General features: G+C 43.7%; 1 protein-coding gene across 7 annotated transcripts in view; it reads left to right on the top strand.

Annotated features, from left to right (window-relative positions):
- The first annotated feature begins 2098 nt into the window (after window positions 1-2098).
- The window catches only part of Usp54 (ubiquitin specific peptidase 54), an 87426-nt gene continuing 76223 nt past the window's right edge, over window positions 2099-13301 (top strand). For 6 of the 7 annotated variants that reach the window (XM_051142624.1, XM_051142622.1, XM_051142623.1 and 3 more), the window contains exon 1: window positions 2099-2253. The gene's annotated coding sequence lies outside the window, so the exon portion shown is untranslated. Of the gene's footprint in view, window positions 2254-10745; window positions 10930-13301 lie in introns of those variants that run through there. The other variant, XM_051142619.1, reaches the window with a different exon arrangement.

The raw sequence follows: 13301 nt of genomic DNA, 5'->3' as shown, positions 1-13301 counted from the left end.
TAGCACCTCTCTGACCAAGGTTTGAGAACTGTAGTCTTTTTGCTGTTTTATTGTGACAGGGTCCTTTCAGATGAGAATTTGTGATTCCAGAAGGTTCTAGTACTCAGTACTTCTATTATACAAGGTTGGTTTTTGTTATTTTCCTAGCCTCTGCAGACACCGACTTAGCAATTTCAAAGGTCCCTCTTTTAAAAATTACTCCTCTATTAGACTATTCACTCGATACTTTAGAGACTGAGTTATGCTACACAATACTGTACTTGCTGGCTGCACGTGAATGTGTTCACATGCCTTTAATCCTAGCACTCGGGAGGCAGAGGCAGGCGGATCACTGTGAGTTCGAGGACAGCCTGGTCTACAAAGCCAGTCCAGGACAGCCAAGGCTACACAGAGACAACCTGTCTTGGAAAAAAAAAAAGTTTCTGGTTGAAATTGAGATGTGGAATAAATACAAAATAAATATTTTAAAAGATTTTAAAAGCCAGGCGTGGTGGCACAGGCCTTTAACCCCAGCATTCTGGAAGCAGAGGTAAGTGGATCTCTGTGAGTTCGAGGACAGCCTGGTCTACAAAGACAGTTCTAGGACAGTCAGGGCTATTACACAGAGAAACTTTGTTTCGAAAAACAAAACAAAACAAAAAACCAACCAAACAAAAAAAAATGCTTTTTATGTGTATGGATGTTTTGTCTGTGTGCTGTGCATCTCGTGCATGCAGTGTCCGCAAAAGCCAGAAGAAGCAATCACATCTTCTGGAATCAGAGTTGTTAGCTCCACTCTGGCTCTGTTCAAAAGCTCCATTCTCAGCAAACACTCTTAACCTCTGAGATCTATCTTCAGCCCCTAAACAATGGTTTCTGAAAAACTGAGGGAAAACCCCCACAATTTTAGAGTGCAGGGCTTTAATCCTAGCACTTGTGAGACAGAGGTAAACAGATCTCTGTTAGTTTCAGGCTAGTGAGGGCAGTGAGACCTTGTCTTAAAATACTGATGACAATTTGGAAAAAATTTCTTTTTTGTTTTTTTCCAAGACAGGGTTTCTCTTTGTTCTGGCTGTTCTGGACTCGCTTAGTAGATCAGGCTGTCCTTGAACTCACAGAGATTCATCTGCCTCTGCCTCCCAAGTGCTGGGATTAAAGGCATGAGCCACCATGCCTGGCAATTTTATTTTTTTATGTTTTTGTTTTCCAAGACATGTAGCTCTGGCTGTTCTGGAACTCACAAGAGATTCTGCAGGCACCAGGATCTGGGACTAAAGGCATCTGTTACCACACCTGGCCTGATTACAAACTCAAGTGGTTGAATAGACTAGTGAAATTAATTTCATTTGCTAACAAATGTGGCAAGTGGAAAATTTAAGTTGTACACTGTGATTAGCCATATTATTTTTACTTGTCAGAACTGGTTGAGACTAAAGCACCGCATGAAAACTATTCAAGGCTTCATTCCCTTGTGTTTCATTCTTCCTTTGACCTATGTTCCTTAAATTCTTCTGCTTCAGAGGCTTGTTTTATTGGCCTGTGAACAGAGACACTCCCTGTAAGTCAGTGTTCAGGAGATGTGTCCAGAGGCCTGCAAGCGACAAATGGCAATCACACTTCACCGAGATTCCCATCTGCACCCACAGCTAAACACCTACGGGCATTTTTCTTTCTTGTTTGTGTGTGGACGTGCGATTTACTTCCTATTTTGGTCTCAAAAATTGATGGGGCGGGGCATCTGGGATAAACTTTTCCCGAGAAGCCAAGAAAGTTTTGCAGAAGGTAGAAACAAAACAAAACAAAAAAACGGATGAAGGTAACGCGGTGATCAGGAGGTCAATTTCGGGCCTACCCACTCCATCACCAAGAATTCGACAAGAAGCGAAGCGGAACCTCAGGTAAAAGAAATACTTTTCAGTTTGATGAGGAAGTTGGACAAGGTGAGCATATAGTCAGCCATAATAACTATCCCCACCGGGGACAGACCACCGGCCGGCCGGCGTCCTCCGACTCTTGTCAGGGCAGCTTAGACGCCGCCCGCGTCCCACCTCCAACTCTTTCCCGGGTAACCCCGAACCGCCCCGCCGCCGCCATCTTATACATCACTATCGCGAGATAGCCTCAGCCCTCAGCCGTCAGTCGCGGCACTCACTTTCCAGCGAGCCTCTTTTGCACAGTTCTCGCCGTCGCTGAGCGAAGTATCGCGAGAGCTGGTTGCCTTGGCTCCCCGTAGCTATAGCAGCCGCGGCGGTTAAGGATGCGACGGCGGGAGCGGTGAGTGCGACACCCTCAGGGGGGCGGGGCCGGCGGAAACGGGGTGCAGGGGTAGCGCTGGGGGAGGGGGGTGTAGGAGGTCGGGTCTCGGGCTACTTGCACCCCGGGGTGACGTGTTAGGAGCGACTTGCGTTCTGTGGGCACCGGGACCGGGCGCCTTTCTGAGCTTGGGGCAGGCGGGGAGGGTTGGCGCCGCTCGGAGGTCCGGGAGCAGGGGGGCGGGGAGGCTCGGGTAGAATTGGGTTCGAGGGGGCCCGGGTGGGAGCGGAGAAGCGTTTGTGGGTTGGAATCTAGGAGGCTAAGGAGACTCAGAACAGGATAAAAGAACCCAGCTGTATCCGGAAGAAGTGGGGGGGAAATGGGGGCAGTGTGCAGAAGAGAGTGTGTTGAATGGGGCCAGAGAGTTGGGCCCGGCTTGTATTTGGCTGTTTGGGCTTGAGTAGGAGTGCGGGAAAGAGGGGAGGGAGGGTCTGATCTTTGCCCTCCTGCCCTGGGGCTGGGCTGGGCCAGCGGGCCCGCACCTGACTCTTAAATGGTGTGGCGGGAATGGTAGCTCGTCCGGGACCCTCCCAGTTTCCCCGTTCTCCTTGTCAAAGAAATCTCCGACAAACCAACACTCTGGACTTGGGAAGGGAGAGGTCTTGAAAAACTAGTATTAGTTGGAGAAGGTTCTTTTTAGAGTAGAGACTGTGAGTAGGATAGTGAAAGATTGCTGCTCTAAAATAAAGCGTGGGATGGGAGCTGGAGAGAGACATTCTTGAGGGGGGTGGGTGGGAGAAAACCCAGAGGTGTGCTTCCTCTGGAAGCGTTTGTGAACTGACAGTGTGTGTTCACAACACGTTTCTTCCTAGATTCATTCAAATGTAGACTTCCTTTACGACATGCTTGTGAAATTATATATGCAGTGTAAAATCAATAGAGACGATATGGCAAAAGAATGTACAGTAAGACACACCTTTCACACATAGAACTGAAAACTAAGAGAGGCTTTCGGCAGCAGGAGGCTGAGCACTCAATCTGGGGTTAGTTTTAGTACCCTGCATAGGAAACCCAGTTCCCATCGCGTGCCCGTTCACATTGTCTTTGAAGAAATAGATGAGGTTTTATTTTAGGAGACATTAAAATTTGAGTACCTGGAAATAATTTTCAGGAGTTAGAATTATGGAGGAAAAATTTACACTCTGAATCTCAAGAGCTGTTTTCTGGAGTTGAGTTTGCACTTTTTGGCTGATTAATTCATTTCCAGTGAAAATCATGGATTCATGTGAGAGGTAAAGATGATTTATCCATTTTAATCTGCTGAAACAAGCTTTCCAATAGTCTATTTTGTAGGTATAAATTTACAAGGGATAACTTCTTTGGTTATGTAACTGGATTTTGCCATATTGAGATTTACAAATTCATTAATTAGAATAATGGCTTTAAATCCTTAAGCTAGGTTAGATATAGTCATGGAACTCATGCATTTGATGTGTATTAGAGGAAAACTTGATTTGTAGTATTTGTAACTAAACTTTAAAGTGTAAATGCTTTTTTGGAACAAGGTACAGAAAGCTTTGTATGGTAGTTGAATGGAAATTTTTTTTCTGGAGCCTGGCATGGTGACACACACTTGTAATCCCAGCACTTGGGAGGCAGAGGCAGGAGGATGTCTGTGAATTTCAGGTCAGCCTGGCCTACAAAGGGAGTCCAGGACAGCCAAGGCTACACAGAGAAACCCTGTCTCGAAAAACCACACACACAAAAAAAACCCAAAACAAAATGAGAGAGGTGGTGGTGGGGAATACACACACACACACACACACACACACACACACACACACATACACACACACACATACACACATACACACACACACACACACACACACACACACACACACCTACCTAATGTTTGGAGAGCTCAGTGATACCATGCTAGCTTAGCATGAAAAAAGTTCAGGATTTGAGTCCCAGCTCTGTAAACTACAAAAGAAAGACTCTTTGTCCCAGACTCACTTTGTAGACCAAGCTGGTCTCCAATTCACAGAGGCCCACCTGCCTCTGCCTCCTGAGTGCCACCACTCCTGCCGACAGAAGAGATTCTTAAACTGGGTGTGATCTTTCATCCCAGCACTGGGAGGCAGAGACAAGCCTGGTCTATATAGTGGGTTCCAGGACAGCCAAGGCTATAAAGAGACCCTGTCTCACAACAGAAAACAAAAACCAGTATTGATATTGAGTAGGGAGAGAGATTGAAGTTGAAATTATCCTAGAGAGCAACATTTAGGGGGTGGTTGGGAGAGTATACATTTATGGAAAGGGTATTTCTTCATAGGCTTTTTTCCCTCATATAGTTATACTGCGCATGAGAAGCTAATTTGAATATTAGTGTGATGTTAAATATGAGATTTTATATTATTAAACAGAATTGAATACATTATGCTATTCATGCTGTGTATAATTTTATAGGGAACTGTGCTTGAAGAAATAGTTGTAACAAATAATTAACACTTGCAGGCTTACAGAAAGTGATTGTTTTAGTAGTGGAAATGGTTATTTATATATACTCATATATGAGGAAAATAATACTTTTAAAAAATTTAATTTAATGTGTATGAGTGTTTTTCCTGAAAGTATTCATTGCAGTTTTGCCTAGTGCCATGGAAGCCAGAAGAGGGCGTCACATCCCATGAACTAGAGTTATAGATAATCGTGAACCACGTTTAGGTGCTGAAAACCAAGCCTGGCCCTCTGCAAGAGCAGCAAATATTCTTCTTTCCCCCCTGAGACAGGGTTTCTCTGTGTAGCCTTGGCTGTACTAGACTCACTTTGTAGAGCAGGCTGGCCTCAAACTCACAGTGATCTTGCCTGCCTCTGCCTCCCGAGTGCTGGGATTAAAGGTGTGCGCCACCACACCCAGCTAACACATTAACTTTTTGAGTCTGTCTGTCTTTCTTTCTTTCTTCCTTTCTTCCTTCCTTCCTTCCTTTCTTTCTTCTTGGTTTTTCAAAACAGGGTTTCTCTGTATAGCTCTGGATATCCTGGAACTCATTCTGTAGGCCAGGCTGGCTAGGAACTCATAGAGATCCGCCTGCCTTTGCCTCCCAAGTGCTGGGATTAAAGGCGGGTGCCACCACGCCCGGCCCTGAGAGTTACATAGATACTTTGATCACATTTACTTCCTCACTGCTGCCTCTAATTTCCAAGATATTCCTTCCTATCTCCTCACCACATCTCGACTTTGTGTCCTCTTTTATTTTTATTTATTTTTAGTTGTTTAAGATAGTCTCACTAGGTAGCCCTGACTATCCTGAAACTCACTCTGTAGACCAGACTGGCCTCAAATCCAGATATCCACCTGTCTCTGTCTCTAGAGTGCTGGAATTAAAGGCATGTGCCACCATGCCCCTACCCCATTTTTAATTTTTTTAAAAAATTATTTTATTTTGTTTAGTTTTAGTTTTTTGAGACAGGGTTTCTCTGTGTAGCGACTCACTTTGTACACCAGGCTGGCCTCGAACTCACAGCGATCCACCTGTCTCTGCCTCCCGAGTGCTGGGATTAAAGGCGTGCGCCACCAACTGCCCAGCTCCCCATTTTTAAATTTAATTTATTTTAAGAAAATTTTTTATAACCCACTGAGTTTGACTCGTGCTGTCCATATACTCATGGGTTTTGGCCTATCCAGTGGAGTGTAGTTGACCTAGCAGGGCCACAACCTTAAAGAAAATTGACCTCCTTTCCACAGAAGCCATCAGTAGTCAGTAGTTTCTGAGTTAAGAGTAGGGCCTGGTAAATCCCTACTTCTTGTGGAATGTCAGCTGGCTTGGTCTTGTGCTGGTCTTCCATAGGCAAGCACAGTTCAGTGGTGCTGTCATGTCCAGAAGACAGTTTGTCTCTGATCCTCCCTAATATCTGGCTTTTACAGTCTTTTTACCTCCTCTTCCTCAGTGGGTCTGAGCCTTGTCGGGTGGGAGTAAGATAGATGTCCATTTGTGACTGAACACTTCATAGAAACTTATTTTCTACTTAAGAATTTAAAAAATGTTTTTTAATTTCTGTTTTAAGTGCATTGAAGTTTTACCTACATGTATATCTGTGTGAGGGTGTCAGATCTTGGAGTTACAGACAGTTTTGAGCTGTCATGTGGGTGTTGGGAATTGAACCCAGATCCTTTGGAAGAGAAGTCAGTGCTCTTACCCGCTGAGCCATCTCTTCAGTCCCCCTACTTAATAATTTTTAAAAAGGGGCCAGCTGTGGTGGTACATGCCTTTAATCCCAGCACTCAGGAGGCAGAGGCAGGTGGATTTATGTGAGTTCAAGGCCAGCCTGGTCTACAAAGTGAGTCCAGGACAGCCAAGGCTACACAGAGAAACCTTGTCTCAAAAAACAAAACAAAACAAAAAGTTTTAAAAAGATTTATTTATGGGGGGGGGAGGGAGGAATGGGAGGATACAAGGGATGGGATAAACATTGAGATGTAACAAGAATAAATTAATAAAAAAAAAGAAAAAAAATAAATATAATATGGTATATTTTATAGTCTTTATAATAGTAATAAAACAGTTTATGTTGGGAAAAAAAAGATTTATTTATTATGTACACAATGTTATGCCTGCATGTATACCTGCACACCAGAAGAGGGCACCAGATACCATTATAGGTGGTTATGAGCCACCATGTGGTTGCTGGGAATTGAATTCAGGACCTTTGGAAGTGCAGCCAGTGCTCTTGCCTCTGAGCTATCTCTTCAGCCCCTACTTTCTTTCTTTCTTTATATATATATATATATATATATATTATATGTATTTATAATATATATATATATACATATATGTATATACACACACACACTTTTTTGGTGGGTGGTTTCAAGACAGGGTTTCTCTTTATAACAGCCCTGGCTATCCTGGAACTCACTTTATAGACCAGACTGACCTCGAATTCACAGAGATCCATCTGCCTCTGCCTCCCAAATTCTGGGATTAAAGGCGTGCACCACCATGCTGGGGTTCTTTTTTTTTTTTTTTTTTTTAAAGTGGGGCTTACAACTATGTTGTAATATTTTAATATTTTCAAGAAATACAGATTTAGTTGGGCATGGTGATGCATGCCTTTAATCCCAGGATTTGGGAGATAGTAGCAGGTAGATCTTTAAGTTTGAGGCCAGCCTGGTCTACCAAGTGAGTCCAGGCCAGTGAGGGCTACATAGGGAAACCCTGTCTTGGAAAAAAACAAAAACAAACACAAAAAAGAAGGAGAAGGGGAAGGAGAGAAAAGATACAGATTGAAGGTGAGTGAGTGGTGTGTTTTCCTGAGTTTTTTGAAGTAGTTCCCCCATCTGTACTGATGTTTGCTAGAATAATTTAAGGATAAAATGGGATTTCCCTTTGCTAACTCCCCCACCCACAGGGTTTCTCTGTGTAGCCCTGGCTGTCCTGGACTCTCTTTGTAGATCAGGCTGTCCACAACTCACAGGGATCTGCCTACCTCTCCCTCCTGAGTGCTGGGATTAAGGGCGTGTGCCACCACGCCTGGCTCTTCCAAGAAAAGTTTTGAGCAAAAGAACAAGATGATACAAAAAACCTTGAGGATTGAAAGTGCAATGTCTTCAGAAGATGAAAATGTTTGGCAGTCTTTGATGATGGGTAGAATGGGTCTAAGGGTGCTCATCACGTCTCTCCCTCCTCAGGTTGGCCTCAGGAGCATTTCTTTTCATCAAAACAGTCTTCTTTTGTTGTTTTGGAAGTCTGAATTTGCTTCTGTTCCTCCAGGTAGTATAAAAGTACTCAAATGCTCATTGGTCATTTGTATATCTTACTTGATAAAATGTCTTTTTAGGTCTTTGTCGATCCTTCCTTCTTTCCTATGATCACATATTATTTAGGCCTTATTTATTTGTTTGTTTGTTTGAGACAGGGTTTCTCTGTGTAGCCCTTGGCTGGCCTCTGTCTCCTGAGTGCTGAGATTAAATGAGTGCATTATCACTGCCCAGTATTATTTTTGAGGTTTTAAAAACATTCATTCATTTAATTTTATGTGCATTTATGTGCCTGAGTGTATGTGTGTGAGTCATGTACAGTAGGAGTCTGTGAAGGTTAGAGGCATCAGATACTTAGGGACTAGAGGTATAGCTGTGAACCACCGTGTGAGTATTGGGAACTGAACCCCGGTCCTGTGCAATACCAGAAAGTGCTCATACCCACTGGGAGATCTTTTCAGCCCCCCTTGTCTATTTTCTTTATGTTTTGGTATAGAGTTGTAAGAGTTCTCCACATGTGATACACAGTAACCTCTTTTGTTGCTGATGTTTTGTTTCCCAGGATGGATGGCCTTGAATTGGGTATGCTTCTTCCTCAGCCTCCTGAGTGCTGGAATTATAGATACGCACTGCCATACGTGGCTGGATAAAACCTTTTATCGCATAAGTTATTTGTAAATAATAGCTTTCATTTTACTGGTTACTTTTTAAATCTCTTGTTTAATCTGTTAGTTCCTTTGATGTATAGAAGTTGTTTGTTTTTTATATTTTACATATTAAAGACATGTAAAAAGAATAGTATAATACTACTAAATTGTTTTATTGATTACAAATCCTTGTTTTGTTTCGTTTTGTTTTTTGAGACGGGGTTTCTCTGTGTAGCCTTGACTGTCCTGGACTCACTTTGTAGACCAGGCTGGCCTTGAACTCACATAAATCCACCTGCCTCTGCCTCCCGAGTGCTGGGATTAAAGGTGTGCGCCACCATGCCCAGCTTCCTTTTTTATCTCTCAAGGCTGTTGGTGAACATTTGAAATCCCAGAACTCTGGAAGGTAAGGCTAGACAGATCCTGTCTGAAAACAATCAAAAGATAGCCTGGTGGTGAATGTGATGTCTCTTTAGTTACTTTAATCTTGAGATAGGCTGTTGCTGTTAGTTGTTAGACATTTCCTCTGGCTGAAGTGTAAAGTATTACCGAGATCTTGTGAAGAAAGGCTAAAGGGAGAAGGGTTCTTGTTTTGTTTCAGTTTCAGAGTGTAGTCACCAAAGGCTCATGTACATAGTAAGAATATAAGCCGGGCGGTGGTGGCACACGCCTTTAATCCCAACACTTGGGAGGCAGAGGCAGGCAGATTCTGTGAGTTCGAGGCCAGCCTGGTCTACAAAGTGAGTCCAGGACAACCAAGGGTACACAGAGAGACCCTGTCTACAAAACCAAAAACAAAAATACAAAACATAGTAAGAAATAGGTATATCTGTTATTTGCTCCCCCATTCATCTGACTGAAGATAATTAATACACTGTTACAGCATTTTGAAATGAAATCAGCTCTATGTATCTTTGGGCTAAGATGGTTCTGTTTTACCAATAAAAGAGTGGATGTGACAGAGTAAAGCTTTTTTGTTTTTGTCTTTGTTTGTATTTGAGACAAGGTTTCTCTGTGTAGCCTTGGCTGTCCTGGAACTTGCTCTGTAGACCTGGCTGGGCTTGAACCCAGAGGATCCAACCGCCTCTGCCTCCTGGGATTAAATCTCTGTTGGGATTAAAAGTGTGTGCCACAACTGGGAAAGAATTTTTTTTCTTTTTTTGGAAAGATTTATTTATTATTTGTACAGTATTCTGCCTATATGTGTGCCTGCACACCAGAAGAGGGAACCAGATCTCATTACAGATGGCTGTGATCCACCATGTGGTTGCTGGGAATTGAACTCAGGACCTTTGGAAGAGCAGACAGTGCTCTTAACCTCTGAGCCATCTCTCCAGCCTTGGCTGCCCTGGACTTGCCTTGTAGGCAGGGCTGGCCTCCAACTCACGGAGATCCGCCTGCCTCTGCCTCCCAGTTCTGGGATTAATTGTGTGCCCCAGCATGCCCGGTGTAAATATTTTCTTAAAGATGGTGAAACTGAGAGACAGCTTGGAATGCAAGGGTTTACTTTTCATTGCCTGACAGCGCAGTTAGCTGCCTTGGCTACTTTAGATCTGTGGACAGAGCAAAGGGAAGGATGGGTAGTGGTGCTAGGAATGCCGTCTGCTTTCTGGAATGCTTGCCTAGCATCCATGGGTTCCAGAGTTTGATGCCCAGCACTACCTCTACCCCTAGGACTTGGGAGGTGGAAGCAGGAAGATCCGAAACTAAAGTCATTCTCTTGTGCTTTGTGAGTTCAAGGTTGCTGGGATACAGGAGACTCTCCCTTGTGGGAGGAAAAAGGAAAGAAAATAGAGAATGTCCTCTTGAGGACTTAAAAAAAAATCTGTAAGTAGTGATTTTGGTGAAGTCTGATTATGGGTAAAGCTGTTGAAACAGATAGTAGTGTTTCCAGGCTAGTGGTGATAGATCCGACTTCCACTGTAGCTGAACGTGATGCTCTCTTGTGTGCTAATGCTAGCTATAGCAGGAGCCGTTGCCGCTACCATTGGCCCCCGAATTCAGCACTGTGTGGAGTGGCCAGAGCAGGAAATGATCCATGGCACTAGGCAGTATAAGGAAGGACTGGTAGCTCTAGCCATGTTGCTGCTCAGGTTGTGGATGTCACTTTAAATATATGGAGACTTGCTTACTGGGGGAGGAGCTGCTTCTTAAGGATCAGGTATGAATCTGAAGGGATGACCTCATCCTTCTACCCAGACCTGCCCTAGACGCTGAGTGGATGCTTTTCTTATTACATGTCCTACACCTGGGAGCAACAGGATATGACTGAAACTTGAAGCACTTGTGAGTAGGGGTCAAAAAACCACCGGGGGAATCTGTGAAATGTGTGGGTGTGACTGTCAAGCCGAGAGTGACAGACATGTAGACTTTCTCTAAGTTGAGGACTGCAGAAAAGTGCGTGAGAGATTGAGAAACGCTTTGGTGGCTCACTTTTTTTTCTGGTGGCCTCTATTTTATTTTCTTTTGAGACAAGGTCTCACTGTGTAGCCTTGGCTAGCCTGGAACCAGGCTGTTCTCAAGCTCATAGAGATCTACCTTCCTCTGTGCTGGGATTAAAACTGTACGCCACCATGCCCAGCTTTAGAAATATATTAGTGTGTGTGTGTGTGTGTGTGTGTGTGTGTGTGTGTGTGTGTATGTGTGTGTGTGTGTGTGTGAGAGCGCAAGCGCGTGCCTGTGTGTGCAGTAGCTCATGCCATTGTTTGCATGTGGAAGTCAAAGCACAGCTTTGTAGAGTCACTTCTCCTATTACTTTATACAGCTTCTGGGAATCCAGCTCAGGCCATCAGGCTTGTGTTGCAAGTACTTTACCTGATGCTGAGCCATCCCACTGGCTTGGTGTTAGGACTGACACACACACACACATACACACCTCACACAAAATTTAAAAGTTCAAAAAAATTAGTAAAATGTGTAAGTATTGTAAAACTGCAGAGAAGTTGTTATATAGAATAAAAATTTTAAATTACAGGGAGTAGTTTATTTTATTTTATTTTTTTGGTTTTTCGAGACAGGATTTCTCTGTGTAGCCTTGGCCATCCTGGACTCACTTTGTAGACCAGGCTGGCCTTGAACTCACAGCGATCCGCCTGCCTCTGCCTCCCGAGTGCTGGGCGCCACCATGCCCGGCCCTTATGTTTTAAATTAATTATTATTGTGTATATGCTATCTTTTCTCTGTGTGTGTGCGCGCATGTGTGTGGTACATGCCATGTAGTGCACACTTAGGTTAAAAGGCAATTTGTGGAGTTGATGTTTTTCATCTTTATGTGGGCTCTAGGGATTGAATTAGGCCATCAGGCTTGTGTAGCAAGTATTTTTTCCAGTTGAGCCATCTCACTATCCCAGCTCTAATGTTCAGAATCTCAAGTAGGCCTCATGGTACAGATTTGTAATCCTAGCTACGCTGGAGGCTGAGGCAGGAGGACTGAAAGTTCAAGACCTGACTGGCCTACATAGTTAACTTCAAGCCTGGCCTGGGTGGTGTAGTAACATCTGTCTCTAAAATAAAAGTCAGGGCCTGGGAAATTGGATCACTGGTTAAGAAGATAACTTATCCAAAAAGCCTTTAATCCTAGCACTCAGGCAGAGGCAGGTGGATCTCTGTGAATTGGAGGCCAGTGAGTTCAGGACAGGTAAAGCTACACAAGGAAACCCTGTCTTGAAAGAGAGAGAGAGAGAAAAAAAAAAAAAAAAGAGACAGAGACAGAGAGCGCTTATCTGCTCTGGCAAAAGACTCAAGCTTTGTTCCCAGCGTTGCTGTTGGGCCACTCATAACCACCTTTAACTCCAGTTCCAGGGGATCTGACTCTTAGCCTCTGAGGGCACCAGTATTTATGGGCACATTCCTACGTGTACACACACATATACAGAATTTAAAATAATGAAAATAACAGCTGGGCGTGGTGGCGCACACCTTTAATGCCAGCACTGGGAGGCACAGGCAGGTGGACCTCTGTGAGTTCAAGGCCAGCTTAGTCTACAAAGTGAGTCTAGGACAGCCAAGGCTACACAGAGAAACCCTGTCTAAAAACAAAACAAAACAAAACTGGGGATGTCATCTCAGTGCTTGTTTAGCATGTGTGAGGCCTTAAATTTAAGCTCTAGAACTGTTCCCCTCCCCAAAAATCAAGATCTCAAATACACAAGAACAGGATGACAGAAAGCCGACTGGGCAGACGTTCATGTGGAGAGTGTCTGGGGAGTTGTAAGTTTGGTGAGTCATGAGTGCACTGACCTAGCCATGGTTAGTCAGAGGCTGCTCATGCACGGTGGCTGCTGAAAACACCCTCAATTGTATTTGCAGGAATTTATTCAGGTGACACAGAATTAGTCCCTGTGTATTTTTTGTCCTAGGTTAGAAACATATTTGAGTGCTGGCATAAAAGAATACTGACAGTGTTAAGAGCATTCCAAGGAAGGGAGACAGATTCATAAATATTTTGAAAACCATTTAGATAGGAAACTTAGGATTTGTGATAGAGGTGGTGGTGAAAAAACTTGAAATTACAAAAAGAGTGCAACATCTAAATCCCTACACACACAATGAACTTTTTTTTTTTCAAGACGGTTTCACTGTGTGTCGCCTTGGCTGTCCTGGACTCACTTTGTAGACCAGGCTGACCTCAAACTCATAGTGATTTGCAAAATTACAAA

Source organism: Acomys russatus, chromosome 3, assembly GCF_903995435.1.
Source record: "Acomys russatus chromosome 3, mAcoRus1.1, whole genome shotgun sequence".
NCBI lineage: Eukaryota > Metazoa > Chordata > Mammalia > Rodentia > Muridae > Acomys > Acomys russatus.
The sequence above is the reverse complement of the archived record's forward strand: the minus strand, read 5'-3'. Positions and strand labels throughout refer to the sequence as shown.